The sequence below is a fragment of the Globicephala melas genome, chromosome 8, assembly GCF_963455315.2.
Source record: "Globicephala melas chromosome 8, mGloMel1.2, whole genome shotgun sequence".
NCBI lineage: Eukaryota > Metazoa > Chordata > Mammalia > Artiodactyla > Delphinidae > Globicephala > Globicephala melas.
Window position 1 is genome coordinate 56174688 of NC_083321.1, and position 25388 is coordinate 56200075.

At 46.2% G+C, this 25388-nt stretch overlaps 1 protein-coding gene across 11 annotated transcripts in view; it reads right to left on the reverse strand.

Annotated features, from left to right (window-relative positions):
* The window catches only part of TENM4 (teneurin transmembrane protein 4), a 739976-nt gene that overhangs the window by 690807 nt on the left and 23781 nt on the right, over positions 1-25388 (reverse strand). The gene's annotated exons all lie outside the window — the stretch shown is intronic.

Sequence of the window (25388 nt, forward strand, 5' to 3'; positions counted from 1 at the left end):
AATGTGAACATCAGGCCAGGTACAGGGGTCCAACAGAACATAGACCAACAGTGAGCCTGGTGCGTTAGTTAACCCAGAATTTTCCAGGTGCTGCCTCAGTGCCTGGCCTGCGCTAGCCTTTGGGATGTCAAGTTGAATCAGGCTCCCCCAGCATATCTGAGGTCCTCACTTCTCTGTGAACTGCTAAAAAATGATTTATACAGCCTCACCCAGGTGGTCCTCATCTCTGTATGGATTTATACCGTGAAGTAGTAAATACTTATAGAGTCACAGGTTCTTATCAATCCTGACCCTCAAAAAGTCCTAAAGCCAAAAGGTCTTTCTTTTAATAACTCATTTGCTGGCAAAACCTGGCCTGAAGTGATGGGAAGCTATTTATTGTCTTTATTTTTCCCACTTAGTGTGAACAGTTCACTGCAGGGCAATGAATGGGTTTCATTATGGAGCACTGCCCCAGACTCCAGCGGGGGTATTACATCGTATACAGTATATATGCCCTCGCTCCTCTCTAAAATCTAAAAATGCACCAAGTTCCAAAACACGTCTGACCCCCAAGGGCTTCGGATGACAGACTGTGGACATGCATTTATTATTTCCGTGGGACAGCTGTAACCACTCTTATCATTCCCTTCAACCAAAAGATACAGAAAACTGGTGTTTGCCCATAACCAAACGACTTTTTATTTCTCTTTGAAACAGAAATCTGGGGTGTTTTCCAGAGTGATCTGAGAAGTGAAATCGGCTTTCCTCTTTTTAATGCAGCTGATATTTCAGAAAACATGTACCTTATAACCAGCACAGACTCCAAGACAGGAAAACCCAGGTCTGAGGTCAAGGACAGCCCCTGTCTCAGATGGCTGAGCCCAGGAACACTACAGGATGGGTGCAGAGTCTCCCTGAGCAGAAGCCTTAATCCTCTGTCTCATAACCCAAGATAACACTCTCCTGATGATGTCTGCTCACTGTGAAATTCTGGGCTGGCGCAGAAGGCTTGTGCTGAAGCTGGGCAGGAGAGAGGCATGCTGTGAACTTGGAGGCAGAAAGAGCAAGGCCGATGGAACCGATGACTTCATAGGCTAATTGGGAGAGACCCACTTTGTAAATTGCTAATAGCCTTGGGGCACTGGAGTGACAGGCTAAATTAGCAAGCAGGATGGCTGGTTTGCTTGCTACTGAATACCCTACTCACTAAAGGAAAGTCTCAGAAAGGAAATGCACCCATATGATACTTCTATATATGTGCTCCCAGACTGTAAAGTTTGGGGTAAGGAAAGTAGGAAGTAGCAATCAGCCTACAGGGTTCCATTTCCCCCGAACGTCTGGGCACCAGCCCCCTGGCCCCAATGCTGTGGCATACAGGGGCAGAGGGGACTGAGCCGGTGATGGGAAACGTGAGTACTGATCTCTACCTACTTGCTGAGCAACTCAACTCTGGGCAAAGTACAGAGCCCTCCGCGTGTCACCTTACAGACTCGTGAAGCAGGAGGCATGGACCTTTAAGCTTCCTAATCAAACAGGCTTTGATGCTTGGGCTACTTCAATCACTAGCCTGCCTTTTCTTTCTCCCTTTTCTCTCTTCTCACCCACAATGAAATATGGAATTCCCAGCATTTGAACGTCCAGGAGGGACAGAGTGATGCATACACATCAGAGAGTGAAGAGACAACTAAGAATTCAGGGAGAGATTCATGTTGGCCCCATGGTTCTCCACTGAATGTTATTCAGCTGGGACCTGGCTTCACCTCTAATCCTCCCACCCCCTACCCAGTGCCCAGACAGCACCTGACCTCTTCCACACCCTCCAGCATCCTGACCTCCTTTCCCTGTAGCCATTATTTTTTCCCATAATTCCCTGCTCCTTCCACTCTGAAATCCAGCTACGACCAAGTGCCTACCGTGTGCCAGCTTAGTACCCGCACAGAGATTACTGGGCTTGCTCCCCCAATCGGCCTGTGGAATAGACAAGCTTCCTTTTAGAGAAGGGGAGGTCGTGGCTTAGAGATGAAGAAACTCACCCAGAGTGACATGCCCGGCAGGTGGTGGAGGAGATATCTAAACTCAGGTCCTTGGGAAGGCCAAGGCATCCCTGGGCCTCCACTTCCTCATCTGACCAAATAAATACTACCTTCTTCACAGGATGCTTCTAAAAACTAAACGGGACAGCAAAGCCGCCCATCAGTCCTCAGTGGCTATCAGAGTGTCATTATATCCCAAGAAGGGGTGAAAGCACGGCTTCTGTTTCCCATCTGTGGTCTCTGCATGACAGGACCACACCAGCCCTCCTGGCAGCTCAGCTCCTGTATCTCAACAATAGCAAATGAAAGGAAAGAAAGGCAGGCTGAGGAGATGGGAGTGGTGGGGCTGCTGGGGAAGAGCCTGCCCAAAGGAGCAGAGGTGGGAACTCCAAGACGTACATGGGAACAAGAGAGGAGCTGAGTCTAACTGCTAGACAGAAGGGGGAAGGAACGTTCTAGGAGGTGGGGGAGCCAGGGGAGTCTGGACTAAGCCCTGGGGCAGTGGGGAGCTGAGTTGGGGAGCGAGACGCAGATGTCCAGCTCTGGCAGTCACCAGGTGGGGGAAGGAACGAGGTGAGGGTGGGCCTGAGGGAGGGGGTGAGACTGAAGGAGGGAGGGGGGGCCAGACAAGAGCAGAGAAGGCTGCTGAAGCCTGACCTCTGGCAGAGGCCTCGGGCTCGTTCCGTGAAAGGGAGAAAATGAGAGTTGCAACCCTGGCTCCCCACAACCTGGAGTGAAATCAGCACAGAATCGCCCAAAGACCCTCTAAACCCTAGTTCTTCCCAAATTTGGCGTGCACTCTCTGGCATGTTAAATAATGGTCATGTTTGCTATCCTTGAAGGTTCTCTCCAGGGCAAGGGTGAGCTCCCAAGTGCACTTACAGACTGCCTGGCTCTCACCGAGCATCCCATGAGCCCTACCTGCCCCTGCATCCAAGCAGCTGCCACAGGGCAGATGCACAGCAGGAAATGGGCAGCTTCCAGTCAATGTCCCAGCTTCAGGTCCTTCTCCTCTGTCACTTCCTAGCTGCATGGTTTTGAGCAGGTTGGGGGCTTTTTGTTTGTTTGTTATGTTTTTTTGTTTTTTGCGGTACGCAGGCCTCTCACTGTTGTGGCCTCTCCCGTTGTGGAGCACAGGCTCCGGACGCGCAGGCTCAGCGGCCATGGCTCACGGGCCCAGCCGCGCCCCGGCATGTGGGATCTTCCCGGACTGGGGCAAAAACCCGTGTCCCCTGCATCGGCAGGCAGACTCTCAACCACTGTGCCACCAGGGAAGCCCCTGAGCAGGTTGCTTTTTGAACCTCAGTTTCTGCATCTCTAATCAGGTCAGTGAGGCCACCTACTCTTACGATTTTTGTGAGACTTTAATGTGATAATCAGTGCTTCACGAGCTATAAATCACCCTGTAAACATACTCTTCTGTTTACCACTACTGTGTGATGACTATTGAGGGTTGGATTCGTGTCCCCTAAAAAAAAGATGTTGAAGTCCTTATCCCTGGTTCCAGTGAATGTGACCTCATTTGGAAACAGGGTCTTTGCAGGTGTAATTAAGATGTAACTTAGGTTGAGGTCACACTGCATTAGAGCGAACTCTTATTCCAGTATGAGTGGTGTCCTTATAAGAGGAGGAGAAGAGACAGACACACAGAGAGGTGAGAATGCTGTGAAGACACAGAGATGCACAGAGGGAAGACGGCCACATGAGGACAGAGGCAGAGACTGGAGTTATCAGCTGCAAGCCAAGGAACACCAAGGACTGTTGGTGACCACCAAAAGCCAGGAGAGAGACGTGGGACAGATTCTCCCCGCTGGAGCCCCCAAGAAGGAACCAACCCTGCCAACACGTTGATTTTGGACTTCTAGCCCATAGAACTGTAAGAGGATAAATTTCTATTGTTTTAAGCCACTTAGTTTGTGGTACTCTGTGAGGGCAGCTCTAAAAACCAAACACACCAACAATGCTACCATGTAGAAAGTACCCTAACAGAAGAACAAGGTGTGCAGCACAGAGAAAGAAGCACTCAGTTCCTTCCCAGCTGCTTGCATCTGTTGCCGACTCCTTCACGCCAGGCCCTTGCCTTCCCACCCTGTGCTCAGTCAGACTTGTCAGAAGGTCTCTCTGGAAACGAGCCTAACCGGTACTGACCAGCATTTTCTAAAATGGATACATCCAATAATAGCTAAGCACCCACTACATCCTGGGGCCAGGCATTGAGGGTACAGAGATACACCATACAGATCCCATTCCCACCTGCAACGAGTTCACAGTCTAGAGGGAGGATACTTTGAACAAGACATTGCAAGTGGGAAACAGGCATCCAGGCACCGCAGGGGAAGCAGCATGTGAGGTGCTCGGGGGAAATGCAGCAAGAGGATAAAACATCACCCACTGCGTCCGTCAGCAGCTCCGTGTTGACAAATTCACACAAGTCCCAAAAGGCCACAGGCATCAGATCACTCCACAGTTCAAGAATTTTCTATGACTCCCAGTGGCTATAGCCTCAGGTCCCATCTTTGTAGGTTTTATTCTTAATTCTCCCCATCCCTCTCTAGACTCTTGTCACTCAATCCTCTTTTACAAACACTTTATACCCACTCCGGCAAACAGGTAACGCAGGCTTTGGGGAATCCTGAGTTAGAATCCATACCCTTGAGTATGCTGTATGCCTTTTAATATCATTGAATATTTGTCAGAGGCCTGTTCTGGGGCTCTGTACTCAGGATACAGAGATTAATAAGACATGTTTCTCCTTGTTTGCCAGCAGCTAAAGGGCTAGTTAGAGCTCCTGGGCCTCAGTTTGCTCATCTGTAAAATGGAGGCATAATATCAGTCCTACCCTACCTGTATAAGAAGTGTTGAATGCTCTGCAGGTATGTGATAAACACCAGATCCTCAGACATTTATTTCCCTGGCGGTATCTTTTCTCAAACCTTCCCCATGCCTATGTCCTCTCCTTTCGTCTTTACTTCCCCGTGGCAAATACATTTTTAAGACTCAGATGAAATCCTGGTCCTTCTGCAAGCTTTTCTTGACCAGTCTCAGCATCCTAACCTCTATAACCCATGAATCTCAGTACTCTCCCCAGTTGTATGGTCCAGTTAGGTATCTTTTCCTTGGCTTGGGTCTTAACCCTGTCCTAGGCTCCTTGCCTCTCTTAGCTCTTTGTATCATGCTTTCTATCTGGTTCTTATTCAAGGAACTCTGGAGATTAGCTGCTGATTGCTTCATTATTGCAAGTCCCCCCAAAAGAGGGAGAAAGTCAAGTAAACCCCCCCCACAAATACTGAGCCACTCAGGAGCCCACCCTGCCTCAAGGTTAAGACAAGGGGACTGTCTGCACTAGAAGCCTTGTGATCCCCAGACCTGAATGGCCTCTCCCCTTCTGCCTTCCTAGCTCTCAAAGTAGCCCAGCTGCTCATACTCTCGCAGTGGCCCCTCCTGCCCAGGGGCAAGGAAATGGTTACCAAAGTGCAGCTCTGATTGGGAGGCAGCAGGGGAATGGTTGGGGACACAACCGCCCATGGTGGCCAAACTGAAACATCTGTCCCCCTCCTTATGTGTCATTCCCAGCGCATTAAATCGCACAGACCCCTCTGACTCTCAGGCATGGCGGCTGCTGGGTCTCCCAACCCCTCTCCTCTCTGGTTCACACTCCATGGGGTCATCTCACCTCTCAGGGGTGGAGAAGGGAGAGTGGCTTGAATAACTCTCTGAGTCACCGAAGCCCAGAAAGACACACCCAAGGGAAAGCCGCTCTCTGGGTCAGCAGGGGCAATGGTGGCAGGGAACTGGGCCATCGTCACGGACAGAGGGACTCTGCCCCTCATTCTCTCTGTACATGAGTTTCTCCTGAACGCTGCATCAAGGGGCTTCAGGGTCAACTCAAGGACACAGGAGTTTCAGCAGGGACTTTATATTCAGATGGCAGATCTACAGGGCACAGAGAAGGAAGCCACTGGCTTTGGCTTTGAGGAGTTAGGGAAGGATTCAATGGGCTGGCATCCAGGGAAAAGCAGGGGCTAAGAAAGCAAAGTCCATCAGGTTAGCCAGGGCTGGGGACATAACACTCATGGTCGCCTACTCTGTACTAGGCAGAGCGCTCATTGATTTTTACACATGATTTTACTTTACCATCAGGTTAGCCCTCTGTTATAGGAATTACTGTTATTAACATCTCCATTTTGCAAATGAAGGAACCCAAGCACAGGGGACCTGAACAAGCTGAAAGCCAGTAAGGGGAAGAGGCAGGATTCTAATCCAGGTCTGAGGAACCCCAAAGCCTGCCCTCTCTACCATGTGCTACACAGCTACTGGGTGACAGCACACGTTCCTATCATGCTTCGTCTCTGGATGCTGTTTCCTGAGTTAACCCGCTATTCCCAAGTATTCAGCGTCTGGATAATCCCTTTCCGGGCCAGAGGTAGCTGCCACTCATGGTTCATAAGAAGGGACATGCCCGTAAGCAGGCACAGTGTAAGATTAAGTGGGGGAGTGCAAACGGCCAGGCTGCTCTGAGAGCCACAAGGCAGAAGCGACAAGGCCATTCAGGTCTGGAGATCACAGGACTTCTGTGGAGAATGTTCCTCTTGTCCCAGAATTTTTAGGGAGGGCTAGCTTCTGGGTGGTCCAACTCTTGGGGAGGGGGGAGGTTATATGACTTTTTTTCTCCCTTCTTCTGAGGCTTGCAAGCAATCAGCAAACTGACCCACAGATACTGCCAAAGGGAGGCTGCATGGTGGAGAGTTAGAAAGAAAACAGCGTTTCAAAATGCCAGCTTTACGGTGCATGCAAGACCCCTTTGTATGTGGTTTCTCATTAAATCTGCATGACAACCTTGCACAGAAGCTATTATTGTTCTCATTCCCACGGAAGAAAAATTAAAGTTCAGACAGACTGTTTCTTAAATTAATGAACTTCCATATGCGTGTTTATTTACTTTTACCCCAACTTGTGCAAGAAAAATTACAGAGTCCTGTGCAGACAGAAGGTATGACATCTCAAATGTGGCCCCAGCTTGCTGCAAGTTCTGTGCTTTCCTGTCTCTCCTGTGCTCTGCAGCACCCACGGCACGTGTCCTTTAATCTAGGACGCCCCCAGCCCTCCCCTCCCAACCCCATGAGTCTAAGATAGGATTCAGTATGGAAAGGTTCCATTTGCCTGTGAACTTTCAGAAGCAGCAGACAAGCAGGAGTGGGGATGTCTCATCTGGGTTGAGAATTTAGGTGAGCAATGTTCACCCAGCCCCACCTGTCAGAGCCCTGAGAGAGACGTGAACTTGAGGCCGCTGCTGTACTCGCAAACTGCGTGATCCTGCCTGGAACACTTAATCTCTTTGTAATTTTGTTTTCTCATCCGTATCATGAGACTATTAATAGCCCTGACTACTGCTCACTGACAGAGCTGTTCAGGGGTGTGAGTGGGGAGACGGGTGTAAACACACTTTGTCAGCCATAAACTGCTAAACAAACGTGAGGGCTTACTTTCATCCCTACCCAGGTAACCACACTCAGCAGTATGGACCCAGCGAGACCGAACCTTAAGTACAACACGCTCAGGGCTGACAGCAGAATTCATTCGGCTATGTTCAACAGTCATATTGGAGTAGCTGGCTCTGGGATGGGAGATCAAAGACAGACACTGAACAAAATAAGGGCCACAGTGCGTTAGGTTCTAGAACTGACATGGAGGCCCACAGAGGAGGCTGGTAAAGTGGACCAAGGATAGACAGGGCAGGAGCTGCTGATGAAAGGATATTGGAACTATTTCTTAAAGAATAAGTAGATTTGGCACAAGGGACACAGAAAAGGCATTCCGAGCAGAGGGAACAGCACGGCCAAGGCACAGAGATCTGACCAGGACAGTGTGTAGAGAGAAGTGTGCTAATTCAGTGGCGGGGGGGCAGGGGGTGAGCCTCCCAGGTGCCCAGTGGGCAGCAAGCCTGGCCCCCATCCTTCATCGGAAGGGAACAGCATTTACTCATCAGTGGAACATCATTGCAACTGCCCTGCATGACTTTTCACAGCCAGACCCAAGGAGACAGCCCCGTATCTCACCAACCCACAGGATTGCCACCATTTCTCTAGCCATTTGTTACCCTGATTTGCTAGCAGTTTTCTGAAGTCAAACCAATCTACTGGGCACGTAAGTTCCCTCTGCTTTAGCGAGCAGAAATCTACCGGTTCCATTTTCTTCCCTGGGGAAGGAGGAAAGGCTGAAATGAGTAGTCATTTCACATATTTACATAGTTCCTTTCTTCTTGCTTGCAGTGACTTATGGACAAGCATTAATCTGTTAGGAAGGCAGAGAAAAATTACGACCTCTGCCACACTGGCTAAGGAAGAGGGACTGGGGGTGGGAGGGTCATATTTCTGCTTTGTCAGAACAATTAAAGACTTCGATTCTTTGAAATCTGAGATGAGGGCTTAAAGCTAGAACAGATCTTGGATGTGATCTTGTCCAACATACAAGTGCAAGATTCCCTTATAAAACCGCCTGTCCAACCAACAGGCACCAAGACCTTGCTTGACTGACTTTAGTTTATTAATTTGACGATCTGATGTATCTCACTTCTGACGGGAACACAAACACTGCACATCAAGGAAAAGGGGGAAACGGGAAAATGGGGATTTTTGGAAAGAGGCCTGGAGTCAAATTTGGCTTTTCTGCTTCCATATATTAAGCTACTATGACCTTAGGCAAGACATCGAAACTCTCTGAGTTTCCTCCTCTGCAGAGAGTGGGTTATAAAACCTTCCTTGCTGGGGTTGATGTAAGGATTAAATGGACCAGTTTATATAGAGTGCCCAGTAGAGTTGCCTGGCGCGCAGCCGACACTCAATAAATGGTAATTATCATTCTCTCATTAGCCCAAACGCCCACCCAAGGCAGAAATCCTTCTTTACACAACCCTGACACACTAAAGAGCTATCAGATCGCTACTTGAATAAATATTTGTTGATTGATTTGGTAATCCGTGGGTTCTAAGTACCCAAGGACACACATACCCTACCTTTATTCCTCCAAATTCTTAGAGATGCTTTAGTAACAAGACCACATACCTCTCCACTGGGTGGTACTTAATGGCGAAATCCTTCTCCGCACGGAGCCAGACTCTAGTCACTACAACTCTTCTCCAGTCCGTGGTTTGCTTCCTTAACCACTTTTGTTTTAAACATGCAGTCTCCTTTGAAGAACTTCCCAGAAAGCTGCACATACATGGAACCAGTTGCCTACAACTTCAGGGGTGTCTCAGACCTCGTGAAGGGCTCTATGTGTTCCAGGCTGAGCACTACTGTTATGGAAGCTAACCAAACAAGGTGCAGACACTGCTGCTCTGGTTCACCAAACCTCTCTCTCATCCTCTCTGCCCAGCACTCTCCCTGTACCTTCAGAAGAGGACGCAAGCTCTGTCATCAGTAGACCACAGTTCAGATTCCAGTTTCCCCATGTAGTTTGTCGTTAAGCCTCAGTTTCCTCATCTACAAAATGGGGATAATCACAGTACCTACCCTGCAGGGCTGTTCTGAGGGTTGGGGGGGATCATGCACATTGATGCTTAGCACAGTGCCCGGCACAGTGTAAACACACAACAGAAGTCAGCTATTGTCATTTGTCCTAGTATATCTGTTCCCTTGCCCCCAGTCCCTCCATAGACACTACAGCTTGGCGTTGCTCCACTTAAGGGGATGCTCCGGAACATACATTCAACTCCAGGACTCAGGATAGGCCTGGGTGTCATGCCCGGGGTGTCAGGCAGGGGGCGCTCTGCCCAAGTCAGACTTGGGACAGCAGCTAACAGGTGTCAGACTCGGCCCCAGAGGACCTCTGATGGGCATGTATATGGTCTTTGATTAATAAAAATGAGAAAAATTGAAGCACTGATTTAAAAATGCAGTGTTTCCGCAGATTAAAAGTTAATAAACAAATGGTCCTAGAGAAGGGAAAGACGAAATGGGATCTACGGAGATTAAAAAAAGAGAGAGAATCCCAATGTCCTTTCCTCTTTATTCCCCAACCTCCTTTCCTCCCTCTCGTCCTTCCTTGCAAAAAACAAACATGTATTGAGTGGTTACCTGTGTCAGCCTTGTGCTAGGCACCGGGAATACAAGATGAATAAGCCCTGGTTTCTGCCCTCAAGGAGCTCACAGTCTTGGGGTGGGAGTGAGGAGGGGCGGCAGGCATAGACTTAGGAAGAGAACACAGTGGGGCAAGTCCAACAACAGTATAAGTACAGGTGCTCAGGCTGCTGAGGACAGAGCCTCAGACTCCAGGTGGGACACAGAGGAATAGGGGTATTTCCCCAAGAAGGGGACATTCAAATTGAGACCTTTTAACCATTTCTTATTAGACATGTTTGCTGGTTATAAAGGTAATATATACTTACTATGAGAGACTTAGAAAGCACAACAGTGCCAGACAAAAAAAAAATCAACCATTTCTCACCAGAGAAAGCAACCACTGACACATTCGTGAGCATTTCTCCATCTTTCAACCTATATATTTAACATAAATGAGCTCATGATGTCTAAACAATTTGATAGGCTCCCCTTTTCACTTAACATCAAAACATAAGCATTTTTCCTTCAAGTTCAGTCCATAAGAGTGACCTCTGGATCTCTGATTTGGGGGACAGCGCCCCCGGGGCAGCCAGGGTTGGCCCAGAGGAGACTGGACCAGCTGGGTTTCGGCAAGCAGGTCGAGTCAGCAGAGCATCCCACGTCCCACAACTGTGGAACGGTTGGAGAGCAGGGCGTGGCACGCAGGAGAACGTCCAGGCCGAGAGGGTCCTCGGCACACAGGCGGTGGTCGACGCCATGGGATGGATGAGACCCCTCAGGGAGGGTGTGCAGGGTGAGAAGAGAGATGACTTAGGGTAAGGTCCCTGCCCTCTAGAAGCTCACAGTCTAGATGCGTTCATGTGCAAGTCGTTTACCCCCAGCTAGATTGTAAGCTCCTTGAGGGCAGTTACCACTTCACACACAGCGGTCCCTCGCCAACCATGGGGGTTGGGTTTCTGAAAACCCCTGGGGAGGAAAAGTCAGGCTTGAGGAATTTAGGACCTTACTGGGGAAAAAACAGGGTTAGGGGAATGAAGTCACGAGTGAACTTATGAAAGCTTCACATTTTTACATTGATGGAAAGAAAAACAACAAGCACAGCATATTCAAAACATCGAGTAGCAATGACTCTTCAATTATCAACGTGCCCTTCAATTAACAACACAGACTTTGCAATTTATTTTCATTTACCATCCATCCTTTGCATTGAGCCCTCCCCTTCGCAGGTATAACAATATGCTTGTACATCCATTTGTTTTCATTGCTAGAAAAAATACACTAGCTAAGAGTCATCTTCTTTGGTATGTTTCCCCATGCAAAGGTTCAATGCCTTTCGGGGTTTTTACGACTCTGAGCTACTAATTCCTATCTCTTGGTCCCCCCCTGCAAGCACACTCCCACATCTTAACAGGTATGAGTGGGCTTTTGGTGTCTGATGGACCCCCCCTCCCACTCTTTTCTCTTCCCTGCTTTGGCAAACATCTCTCTCCTCGTCTGCCATCCACTTCACCTACTTCCCTCTTCCCAACCTCTGGGCAGATTTCATCATCCCCACGGGAATGACCTCAGATTCTCCATGGCTTCTGAAAGAATATGCAAACATGAAGTTGTCAGTATTAGAATCTGGTGTCTTTCTGCCATAGCGCCTAGTACATCGTGCACTCGCTAACTCACAGTAGGTGCTCAGAGGACTCCTGCTGAACTGAGCCATCTCCTAGCCCAAAGGAAAGGATGTGCATTTTATTTCGCTTTGCACTCACTGCTCCAGATGAATGTTAAACCTTGCACACAGCGTAAATATTGAAATATTTGTAGGCACATTTAATTTTCCCTTCTGACAGGTCATGATGGCAAGAAGGAACTAATAGATGCAATCTACCTGCATTCACGAAGGCAATTTTGAGGTCCACGTGACATGCTGTCAATAGACTCAAAAGATATGGCCCTTTAGTGAAGGAATTCTCCATCTTTTCCAGCTCAGAGACCACTTGGATAAAGCAAAAGACCTACTAGCCCACAATTCCCCCAGGCACATTCAGGACAGAAAAAGTGATCACCACCTGACTACATGGCAGAACTAGCTCTATTTTTGATGAGTACCAGCAAAACAATACCTTTTAAATGAAATGATAATCAGTTACATTTACATAGCACTTTATAGTTTACAAAACGCTTTCATGTACATTTTTTTAAATCTCACTTGTTTTTCACAGCTACTCTGTGAGGTGGTCAGAGAAAGCACTGATAACTCCATTTTGCAGATGAAGAAACTGAGGCTTATTCTAAAGAAAGGGGTCAAAAGGGGAGCAACTCACTAATTCAATTTGAGTTCTCACCATGTTGTTACAGGCTGGATTACACAGAAAAAAACAACTCAATTACAATGCTGTTTCACGTCCTGTAACTGCCGCTGCCCAAGACAAAGCCTCCCCCTACTTACTCCCCTCCCTGCCACCTGTCTTCTGCTATCCTGGCCACGAACTAACCAGCCTGGCGCATGAAGACATTTGAGTCCATGACCTACGAGGAAAGGTAATGAAGACATGTCAAGTACCACACGTCCACATGTACCGGAAATTGCATTCTGCACTTCTTATGCATGATTTCATTTTAGCCCCAAAACAGCCCTGCAGAGGAGGCCCATCTGACTGAAGCCTGTGATTGGAGGAGGGACACAGAGTATATTCAATGTTTCCAATTGTGGAAAAAGTCTTAAAATATAAAAAAAGCATTTTGAAAAGACACATAGTCACATTAGCCAGAAATAACCACTATTAACACTCTAATGCATTCACTTATGATTGTTTCTGCATTTTATATAGTTAAAATAAAGCTATAGGTGCAATTACATATTCTGGGTTTTTTCCCCTTACAGTGGACTCAACATTTGCCCACATCTCCACAAGTCCCATGCATCTTATTTTGAATAGTTATATCTATTCTGTCCCAGGGATGCCATAACTAACTTTTATCTTAATGTTGACCAGGTGAGTGCTTTCCAGTCCTTTGTGTATATAAATAATATATAAATAAAATATATAAATAATATTATATTATTTATGAATAAGAAATATTTGAACATTTTTGTCCACCCATTTCCTCTGCATTTCTGCTTTTTTCCTAAGGATTTTTGTATTCTCGAAGTGCACTGAACCCCATTTCCTCATCTGGAACCCTGCCCGGCAAGAGCATCATCTGTGGAGGTTTCTCCAAATACACACCCCTGGCTCCATCCCAGAGCTAGGACCCTAATCTCCTGAGTGGGGTGGGCTCACTCTGGTGGCTCTGGTCCCCCCACTGTGCCAGGACCGATGCTCCCCAGCCTCCTACCTGGCCTGACTGCACTGCACGGACATACAGTCTTGACACAAAGGAAGTTCCCCCTCCTCACGGCACCGACTCCTGACAGGTAGAGCCCAAGGCCTGTTGGCCATCATCTAGGTTCCAACCTTCTTGCTCCATTTTTGTGATTTCTACACTTTCAGGCTACCTGCACTATTATTAACCTAATTTTTTTTTTACTCAACTTACTTTTTGTTTCTTGAATTCATTTATTCAAAAAAAAGGAAAATGTATCTCGTTATGCTAAGTTAAAAAAAAAATTTCTTCATGTATAGAAGAGAAAACTTAAAAATAAACACAATGACTACAAAACCAAGTAAAGACCGTTGCCTCCTTATCCAGACCCGGACCTTTGTTACAATGGGAGATTAGCAAGCGTCATCCAAGGTATTTAATACCTACCAGCACCACAATCAGGCTCTCTCCTCAACTCAGTCACAAAGATTGAACAGGAATTGAAATAGGACTCTCTCACCATGTGATTCAATGTTACTTAATACTCTGCTTCGGTAACACACCTACAACCATTTGGTACTGGTCCCCCAGTGGAAAACACTGATCTAGTCCAACTTTCTCCACTTACAGAGGACAAAAGATGCTGAGAGTTCAGGGACAAGCCCAGCCGGCAGGAAAGCAGAACCAAGAACCCAGGTTTCCTGGCTCCTAAGTCTTATTTGATCACTCTGAAAATTTCATTTTAAAAAAAATGTTAGGCAGGAGAGTATATAGGGAGAAAAATATATTTTTCCTTTGATCTTTGCTTATAAGATAACAAAGCGTGTTATGATAGAAGAGATTAAAGATACAAGCATTTCCTTAAAAAAATTCAATCAGCAGGAATTACTGACCATTTACTTCCAAGCCAGATTCTACCCTGTGTGCTGGGCTTATAATAGAGAACAGGAAACAACTTCCAGCCTCTGTCCCCCAAACTGACTGTGTGTGGGCAATGTTCAGATTTAGAGTAGCATCTGTGGATTGATCATTCATTCATTACTCCACGAACATGGATGAGCACCTACTGTGTGTCAGATTTCCATAAATGATTTTTAATGGGAGCACTGATGCTTTTAGACAGTTACTCTGATAACCATACTAATTGCTAAGATTCAAACATAAGAATGGCAGGCTTTAAACATATCACTCAAGTTAGCTACAGAAAACTGTTTTATAAAACCTATGCTGAAGACAGAGAGAATGGACTTGAGGACATGGGGAGGGAGAAGGGTAAGCTGGGATGAAGTGAGAGAGTGGCATGGACATATATACACTACCAAACGTAAAATAGCTAGCTAGTGGGAAGCAGCCGCAGAGCACAGGGAGATCAGCTCGGTGCTTTGTGACCACCTAGAGGGGTGGGATAGGGAGGGTGGGAGGGAGACACAAGAGGGAGGAGATATGGGGATATATGTAAATGTATAGCTGATTCACTTAGTTATACAGCAGAAACTAACACACCATTGTAAAGCAATTATACTCCAATAAAGATGCTAAAAAAAAAAATACATTTATAGTGTTTAAAAAAAAACCTATGCTGAACTTCTAAATGGAGGATACAATTTTAAAAGCATTACACAGTTTAGATATTATTACTACTAATAATTAACACAAGCAAGCCAACCATACAATTATTAACAATTAGCTACTATTTATTGGACCCTATGATACACTTGGCATTTGGCTCAACACTTCTGCAGACACTGACATTTAATCCTCACAAGAATCCTGTAAAGGATTATTATCTGTAATGTACAGACTTGGAAGCCAAGGATTATAGAGGTTAAATAAGTTTCCCCAAATCGCATAGTTAATAAATGGTGAGACCTAGATACAAATCCAGATAGCTGGCTGAAAGTTTAAATCTTTCCAAATTTGAAAGGCAAGCTTACTAAAGTAAAAATAAACGTTAGGATTTTCTTCACTTTAATGATACCCAAAGAGGAGGGGGAATTTCAAAGCTCCTTCAAAGTTTCACCGCTAGTTTAAGCATCCATTAGCGGTTAAAAAATGGTCAGTGACAGTGTTTTTCCAAACATTAGAGTGCACCAGAACCACCTGGCGGGCTTGTTAAAACAGAGTGCTGGACCCCACCCACAGTCTCCCATTCGGTAGGTCTCAGGGGAGGCTGAGGATGTGCATTTCAGGTGATGTTCATGCTGCTGCTCTGGAGACCGCACTTTGAGAATCACCTGGTGTGGGGATCGTGGGCTTTATAATTAGACTTGGGTCCGAATCTTGACTCTTGCTTTGGGTGTAACCTTGGGCAAGTCACAGAGGCTAAGTTCTTCATCTCTAAAAGAGAAGATCACTATTGGATAAGGTCATTGTGAGGATTATATTAAATGAAATTAGGCATATAATCTGCCAAGTACCCGGCATGAAAAGAGAAAGGAACAGAACTGTGCTTCGGGGGATAGTAATATTTCCTCCCACATAATCACATTTGTCTCTTCTATGCATAATGATGTTAGAGGATGTTGGCCGATACAAAAAGGAAGATATATGTGGTGGGAAACCCATCAAAGCCAAATGCCAGCGGGTTAAGAAGGGCCACTCTTGCCCAGCAGCCACAAGAGGTAGTGGTAGCATCGCACAGAAGGATTCATGGATGGCTTGTAGGCAAAACCAGAGGGACCTGAAGCCATCTGGGCTTTTCCTGGGGCTCAATGCAGATTTCATAATTATAAAATAACCATATAACTGTTTGGGCTTTATAAAGCACCTTGCTGTCGAATGGAATACATGGGAAGTGTTAAGTAGTCCTTTTATCTTCTTCTGCCCGATTTGTAAAGTGTTGTCTGTGGGGAATATTGTGTGTATGTGTACGTGTGTGTTGTTTGTTGCTGGTTTTATAGTAAGTCACAGAGACAAACCTGGTTGTGAGCTTCTCGTCCAGAAAGAGTGGAATATATTAAGGCTGGAAATTGGCTTTGGGGCTAAATACAGCCCAGTGGTAGGATGGAGTGGAGGGTGTGCTGGGGCACCTTTTCAAGCTGTTGGTGAGTATTTGAAACATTTAAAGGTAGATCCTGGTGCTATGGAGTGGTACTTAAATCATCTGACAAGGGCTGTCTTCGTAAGGCCGTTTGTAAGTTCTTTGGCTAAATAAGAGTGAGGCATATTGTGTGACCCAGCCAAGAGGGACCAAAGAGGGATGGAGATGGCAGAGACCTGCCTGGCCTGTGATTAGCACCTGCGGGGCCATGGCTGATGAGCTTTCACTCCTGCAACTGCAGGCTCCCACAAAGGAGAGTGGAAGGATGGTTTCCCAGGAGCCATGTGGCTTTCACTGCCCCTGGCTCCCTGCTAGCCAGCCCCTCTTATTCATGCCTCAGCTCCCACGCTGGTCTCTCTGACCAGCTCATCTACAGCAGACACTGTGGATCCCCTGGGCGCCCCTGCTGTGCCCATGGACAGTCTCCAGACCACACAGGCTTCCCACCTCGTTTCTCTGCCGGGGACTCTCTGGCAGTGGAAACCCACGCACAGGGCAGGGTGGAAACACCTGGAGGTTAACATCCCTGGAAGCAATCCACAACCAATGAGAAGCGTACCTCGGTAGATGGACACCCCTGCTTCTTTGCTCCCTGATGGCACAACTGTCCGGCCAGTGCACCAGTGTCTCTCAGAGGGCCCTCGAAGGACTGAGCCCCCTGCCCACGGTGGTGACCCAATCAGTGATGTACCTGCGCTTAGCCTTCCTCCCTTCCCTGCTCCCTCACCATGCCTCCTGGAATCACGGCATAAATAAACCCCTTTCCTCTGGGTCTGCTTTGGGGAGAACCCAAGCGGTAAGATCTAAGACATTATCTCAGGTCCTCCTTCCCACCCCCCAGTCTCTATCACACCGTCCCGTCCCGTTTCCTTCCTGACCACTCTCTGAACAGATCTGCTTTCTCTTCTTACTTCTTCACAAGGGCCGGGCCTGGGTCTGCTCCATCTCCACCACCCGGAACTATGCCTGGCCAGTGCTCAGCAAACATTAATTGACTAAAAGAATAGTATTGGCCACTTGGAAATGGCTTCCTCCTAGAACTGTTTATATAAACAGGAATTACACTCTCACCTCTTAACATCAACTCCCTTTCTTTCCCCAAATGTAGCCCTGTCCTAAGACACATCCATGAATAAGCAGAGAGGTTTCATGGAAGGGTTTTGAAATCCAGAGAGCTGTGTGACTTTGGGCAAATTATTTGCCTTCTCTGATCTTCCTTGAGACCATCTCAAGAACTAGGAATAGTATTGCTTATCTAATGGATTTACAGCAAAGGCTAAGAGCTTAGAGATGTAGTAAAATGCCTGGTACTCGGCAGGCATTTAATAAAGTGCGAGTTCCCTTCATCCCGTTTCTTCCTCTTATCTTCTCTCTCAACCTTCATAATAAGTCCTACACTCTACAGAGAGAGGGGATTCTTTGAGCACGTCTCTCCATGTCTGAGCTGCCTCCAGCCCCTACCCCCTTGTTAATCATCCCTGTCCCTGTATAAACACACACGTGCACGCGCGCGCGCGCGCACACACACACACACACACACACACACTTGTAGATGGTGTCATTGAGTTACATAGCCAGCACTATATTCTGAATTGTCTTCAACTTCCTGCCATTTAGTAAGCCCTTCTAGTTAGGTCCAGACCCTTCCATGTAGGCTACTTGGCCATTTCACAGATAGGGAGAGTGAGGCCCAGAGATGGTGGGTGAGTGCTCAAAGCCTCAGTGCTAGGGCAATGCAAGCCTGTCTACTCCCCTCTAGACCACACTACCTTCACCAGGCTCCTAGCAAACTCCAGAGACTACACGGCTATGACTGAGTAACGCCCTAAGGACCTGTGGAGGTTTGCAGCAATAGATACCCCTGTGCTAAATGGTCCTCCTCTTGCTTTTGTGTAATGAAAATTGATGCAATGCTCTTGGCAGTGTCCTGGACAAACCCACTGCGGTAGGTATTATGAGCCCATTTAACATTCGAGGAAACTAAGACTCAGAGAAGTTAAGCAGTTTGCTCTCCATCACAGAGTGAATAAGTAGTGGAACCAAGAATCAAATCGAGGTGTGTCTGACCCAGAGCCTAAGTTGTCCTTAGAAGACACGGTCCTTCCTCTCTCTGCTCCCTTGTTCTTCGCTGCTGCTCTCCCAGTGTTTTTCTGTCACAGCCCCGCTCCCTCTCAGCTTTCCTTTTCACAAAAGGCAGGAAACTGAAGTGCATCCACTACATTGCAAGCTCCCTGAGGTTTCCTTCACTCATCTCCAGGCACTGTTATAAGCTCAGGAAAGATCTGGACAACTGAAGTGAACAAAGCCTCAAGAGGAGTTGACTGGAAGATGTTTTAGTTTCTTTCCAACTCTGGAAGGCTACTCCCTGACGGTTCTATTTCAGCTCTGTCAACACATAAGGACAAGCATTTGTAGCCATTCAAAACACTGAACAGCATTATTAAACACCAACAAATGTTCATCCTCAAGAGGGAATTCCACGACCATGGGAGCCAGTGCCTGGGCTCTCCACCTTTGCAGGGGAGCCCAGAGGAGCAGCATCTCCGTTTGGATCCATCACGTCACAACACAGCTCCAAATGCTCAGCCTTCCTGCCAGGGGCTGAGGCTCTGTGATCAGAAGGGGTTAGGAAAGGAAACAGGCACAGCCACCACGACCGCTCTGGAGCCTTCCTTAGCACCCCAAGAGAACACAGCCTTCCTAACCCTATTAACCACTTAGTTGACCAGTGAAGTCCAAGGGCATCCTCAAGAAATAGCCACACTCACTGAAATCCTGCCCCGTGAGGGTAACCAACAGGGGGTGAGGCATCAGGCCCCAGGACTGTCAGAGAGTCTGGCTCCTTCAAGATGGCCAAGCTGGGTGACAGGTCCTCTGCTGTCTGGTCACCCAGGACAGCCTTAATGCCATCCCTGCTACGCACCTTTCAGCTATCAGAGTGACTTCCTGATCGTGGAACACCCACCCCCACTCAAACACATAGTGCAGTGACTGAGGGTGGACTCTGGAGCTGGGTTATCTGGGGCCAAGTCCTGGCTCCACTGCTTACTACGTACATGACCTGGGACAAGTCACCCAACCTTTCCATGCTTCAGTTTCCTCAAACATAAGGTAGGAAAAACAACACTCCTTACCTCATAAGGGTTGTAAGAAAATTCATTTATTTATAAAGCACTTCTAAAGTGCCACTGCAGAAGCACTTTATAAGTATTTATCAAATAAATAAGTACTCATCCCATCTCCCAATAACTTCCTAGGACTAGCCTCTTGGAAAACACACCTATATATTATGCTCTCACACATGCACGCCTCCACTCATTCATTCTTCTTCCATACGCTCCCACGGTGTTCTGCCTAGTCACAGCCCGTATCACTCTGGACCACCGTGGTCTATTCCAAGAGCATCTTCACTGTACCACAGCCACACACTGTTATCAGCACTGAGAATGCAGTGGTCAGTTCAGAAAGGAGGGGGATATGGGTCACGGTCGCTACGTAACGAAGGCAAGGGTGCAGTGCTAGAGGCACCAGCAGCGGGCACCTTATGGAGGTATCAGTTATACTATGTCTTAATGATGTTGTCATAATTAAAAGGCATCTGATCCATCTACAGCAAATAGGAATCTCTAGATGTCCACAGGACATGTTCATTCTCAAAAGGGATAAAATGAGAAGCAGAGGGCTTCCCTGGTGGCGCAGTGGTTGAGAATCTGCCTGCCAATGCAGGGGACGCGGATTTGAGCCCTGGTCCAGGAAGATCCCACATGCCGCGGAGCAACTAGGCCCGTGAGCCACAACTACTGAGCCTGCGCGTCTGGAGCTTGTGCTCCGCAACAAGAGAGGCCGGGACAGTGAGAGGCCCGCACATAAAAACAGACAGAGACAGACAGAGAAAGCCCTCGCACATAAAAACGAAGACCCAACACAGCCAAAAATTAATTAATTAATTAATTTTTTAAAAAAGTAATAAATGTTCAAGTACAATTGGTGTCTTTAAAAAAAAAAAATTAGAAGCAGAAAAAAAAGTCAGAGTAAAAACACATACTCCAGGCCCCTTATATTCCAAATCTGCTCCTATCCCTCATAGGACTCCCAAACCTCCTGGCAACTCTCCCCCGTCCCCGAGGCCAGCGGCCATGGGTTCACTCCAGGCTGTTTACAAAGTCTTGTGAAAACTTCCCGCCTCCTGAGCAACTGGCCATGGATTCAGGTCACTCTGGTTCCAGCTGCCTTGGAATCCACAGCCTTTCTGGCAGGCAGATAGATCACTCTGCCTTTCCCTGCCTCACCGAGACTCTCCATCGACTCCAGCTCCACCCACTGATTGGTCAACGGACATCAGAGGGAAGGCACAAATGTTCCCGTGAGAACTTCAAGGCCAGGCCCTAACAGCTGTCTCAGCTGGAGAGGTCTTTTTCACTCTAATTTGGAGATGATTCTAGCTCATGAAGACTGCTTATTAAGAATGTTGGTTCAACATAACAGCCAAATATAATGCATACATTTTATCTGGATCCTAGCTGAGGAGAAAAAAAAAAGCCATGAACACCTTTTTTGGACAATTGGGGCAATCTGAATATGGACTAGACATTAGATGACAATTATAAATTATTGTTACCTTTCTTAGGTATTATATAAATATCATACCATGGTTATGTAGAAGAATATCCTTATTTTTAAAAGAAGCATGCTAAAATATGTAAGAAAAAAGAAGCGTGTCTGCTAAAGTGGAGCAAAACATGTATCAACATATATGTACACACACATGGATCAAGCACATATGGCAAATGCTTTAGGAAAAAGAATGATCAATTCCTTGTGGCTCTATATAGACCTTATTCATGCACCCTATATAGAGAACTGAAAAAAAAAAAAAAGATGCAGAAAGATACATACAATTTATCTCCAAATTTCAAAATTCACCTTGACTTTGCCCTGGGAGGGGAAGAAAATCCCTTGGCCATCCCCACTGCAGCCCTGCCAACACACACTGGAAGGTACCTCCTTTGAGTTCAAAGCCTTAAGAGAAATTCCAGAAAAGCTGGCCTGGAACCGTGTAGAGCTGCCATTCCCCACTAGGAGACTTGGGTTGAAACCCTGCTGCACAGGAGCTGGTGATCTTAGAAGCCACTGAACTTCTGTGGGTCTCACTTTCCTCAAAGTCACGCAGGAGTTGAACAACCCTGCCTCCCAACCCCACAGGCTGAGTCCAAGGACCAGGAGAAAGCAAGCCTGTAAAGGCACCATCTGAACGCTCCTTATTACTGCCTATGTTCACAGGAAGAGAGGCCGAGAATCGCACACGTGGAGAGGTATCGGTGCTCTGTCAAAAGTTTCCCGTGTCAATCTTCTGGAATTGGGCCTCCAAGAATTTACTTTTCCAAGCTGTTCGCTACTGGAAACAGACATAATTCTTATAACCCTACATGTTATGGCCCAAGCAATAAAAACACAACTGGCTTTCGATTTTTTTTTTCAACAGGCATTCCCAAAGCAATCTTATATAAATGGTTCTGAAACACGAGGCAGAGACAGAGGGGCTGAGTAGAGAGACAGAACTCAAACAAAGAGTCCTGCCTGGGTCACGGATAAAGAATGCCAAAACCTTGGCCCGTCGCCCCCTGAGCTCCTCGAATCTGACTTGGGCAGAAAACCTCATTCATTTACAATTCATTAAATCTGATCACTGGGACATGGCCTCAGCTGACCTTGCCCCTGTTCCATCTGTGAAATGCAGTCTGGCTTAGAGGTAGGGGCCCCACAGAGCACAGGCAAGCTGGCTAACCGGGTGGCCAGGAGACCAGGTTCACTCCTTACCCCACCACTGTGTAACCTTGGACAAGACACCTTCCTTCCCCAGCCTCAATGGTCATCCCTATCAAACAACAGTGTTGGATTAGAGGCTTAGATTAGAGGCTGTTCCTGTCTCATCCAATTCTAAGTCCCTTCTTTGGGGAAGTCGTCCTGATCCCTCAAAGAATGTTTGCTGAAAGGAACTGGTATCTGTGAAATTAAAGCATGCTTAATCAACCAAAAGGAACAAACTGTTTTAGAGCACATTTAAAGCACTCATTTCTGTGTCCCAAGGGAGAACAAAACATTAACTCATTTTGATCCATAGGAATTTTCACCTGTTTGCTGTTGGTCTGAGGTAGCTAAGTACTTTACAAACCTGAAAGTCATAAATGATACTATCATTATAGAGAGCAACTTGGGGCATTCACTGCATAGAGTCAGACTCTAGGCTAAGACCTCTATATACCACAGCAATGGCATGATACAGTCTCATTAACTCCACTTTTGTATGAAAAAACTGCAGCTCAGAGAGGTTAAGTAACTTGTCCAACATCACACAGCAAGCGGTAGAAGTAGGAGTCCAACCGTATTCACTGTGGTAGCATCTGAAGCTAACCTGTCATTTTATAAACACACTCTGGTTTATGAGTATGTTACTTGTCTTTCCTTATAGTGGACATCAACTTCGAAAAAACTTTTTGAGCTATAACTGATGTGCAGCACTATACAGTTTTAAATTGTATAACTTGATTTTTGGTATCAGTATACAAACTGTGAAGGGTCACTACAATCAAGACGGTGAACATATCCATCACCCCCAAAAGCTTCCCCTTAACCTCCTCCCCTCACCCATCTCCAGGCAACCACCGATCTGTTTACTATCACAAGATATTACTTTGCATTTTGTAGACTTTTGTATAAACGGAACCAGCACATATTTTTCTGTTTGGCTTTCTCCACTCAGCATAATTATTCTGAGATTCATCCTTGTTGTTGGGCTTATCAAGAATTCCTTTTATTTTTATTGCTGAGTAATATTTCATTGTATGCGATTATACCACAATTTGTTTACCTATTCACCTGCTGATGGACACTTGGGACATTTACAGGTTTTGGCTCTTACCAGTAAAGCTTCTGTGAACATTCCTGTACAGGACTCTGCATGTAAATCTCCTTTTATTTCTCTTGGGTACCTATCTAGGAGTGGAACGGCTGCGTCATAAGCCAGGGGTACATTTCAATTTTTATGAAGCTGTCAAACTGTTCTCCGAAGTAGTAGTACCATTTTACATTTCTGTTGCTTCATGTTCTCGCCAAAGTTCAGTATAACCAGTCTTTTCAATTTTAGGCGCTTGAATGGGGTTGAAGTCATACCTCATTATGGTTTTAATTTTCATTTTCCTAATGATTAATGATGCTGAGCATCCTTTCACGTGCTTATTGAAAAAAATCTTTAGCTATGATATAAAAATTTGACAAAAATAACAGTGCTAGTTACCATGTATTACACTGTTACCCTGTAACCCTACTATAGGTATACCTGGAGGTATTAGGGGTTCGGTTCCAGACCGTGGCAATAAAGTGAATACCGCAATAAAGTGAGTCACGTGAATTTTTTGGTTTGCCAGTGCATACAAACATTACATTTACACTATACTGCAGTCTGTTAAGTGTGCAACAGCACACGTCTAAAAAAAGTGTATATACCTTAATTAAAAAATACTTTATTGCTAAACAATGCTAACCATCATCTGAACTTTCAGCTTTTCAGTCGTAATCTTTCTGCTGGTGGAGGGTTTGAAATATTGTGAGAATTACCAAAATGTGACACAGAGACATGAAGTGAGCAAATGTTGTTGGAATAATGGCGCTGGTAGACTTGCTCAATGCAGGGTTGCCACAAACCTCCAATTCGTAAAAAAAAAAATGCAATATCTGGGAAGCACAATAAAGTGAGGTATGCCTATATGTGACAGATATGATGCTAAGAGTTTTACATATATTATAGCATCTCACCCTCATAACACATTAATGAGGACAGTATTACCATCCCGTTTATAGATGGGGAAACAGACTCAGTGAGGTCAGCTAGTTTGGCCTACTTCCCACGATGAGCTGGAGGCAGGGCCAGGTTCCCTTCCAGCTGCTTTACACCCCAGAGGGAGGGCCTGCCATTTACACTGCTCTTGTGCAGAGCTGGCATCCCATCTCTCAGGCACAGTCAGGACTTGGGAGCATAACCAGACAGCGGCCAAAAACAAAAAAAAAAGAAAAATTTTGTCTACACTGCAGACAAATGTAACACTGACACTGTTACCTTTCACGCAGTCATTCCCTATTTGCTAGAAACACAGGACAGTTTAGCCAAGGCACACTGTGGCTGAGACCCTGATCAATATACTGATACTGTGTAACATTAAAGGCAAAACAGATATCTGGAAAGTCGTTAAGTGAGAGCCTCAAATCTAAGAACGGGCATCAGAACACCAATGCTGAGCACATTTACGGTGCGCTGACAGAATCACTGAAAAGAACTTTATTTTTGTTCCTTAAAGGCAGGTGTCCTTCAAGCTGTTGACACTTATGTAAGCACTGGAAATGTGTCTGGAGTTTTCCTTAGCCCAGAGACTAAGTTCTAGCACCCAGGGCAAGGCTACGTGCTGTAAGGGAAAGATGAGCAGCTAGGAGCAGGCCGGCGAGCCTCTCTGGACGTCAGTTTCTTTCTCTGGGCTGCCGATGGCTCATGTGGGATTTCTCCCTAATACCCTTCTAGTGCTGGGATACTGCTGTTTGCACTTAATTGGCAGGAAACACCAAACATGAGAGTGGTAGTAAATGAGACAGTATAACAAGAAGAGCCCTACCTAAGTAGAAGAAATTTTACCTTTGTATTTTACTTTAAATTCTTGCCTTTAGGGGTGGGATAGGGAGGGTGGGAGGGAGGGAGACGCAAGAGGGAAGAGATATGGGAACATATGTATATGTATAACTGATTCACTTTGTTATGAAGCAGAAACTAACACACCATTGTAAAGCAATTATACTCCAATAAAGATGTAAAAAAAAAAAAAAAAAATCCTTGCCTTTGAATTGTGGTGTTTTCGTTCCATGTCTACAGAATTACATAGCCCTTGGAAGAGCAGTATTCACATCTCCCGCCATCCTGGACGACGCCCGCGA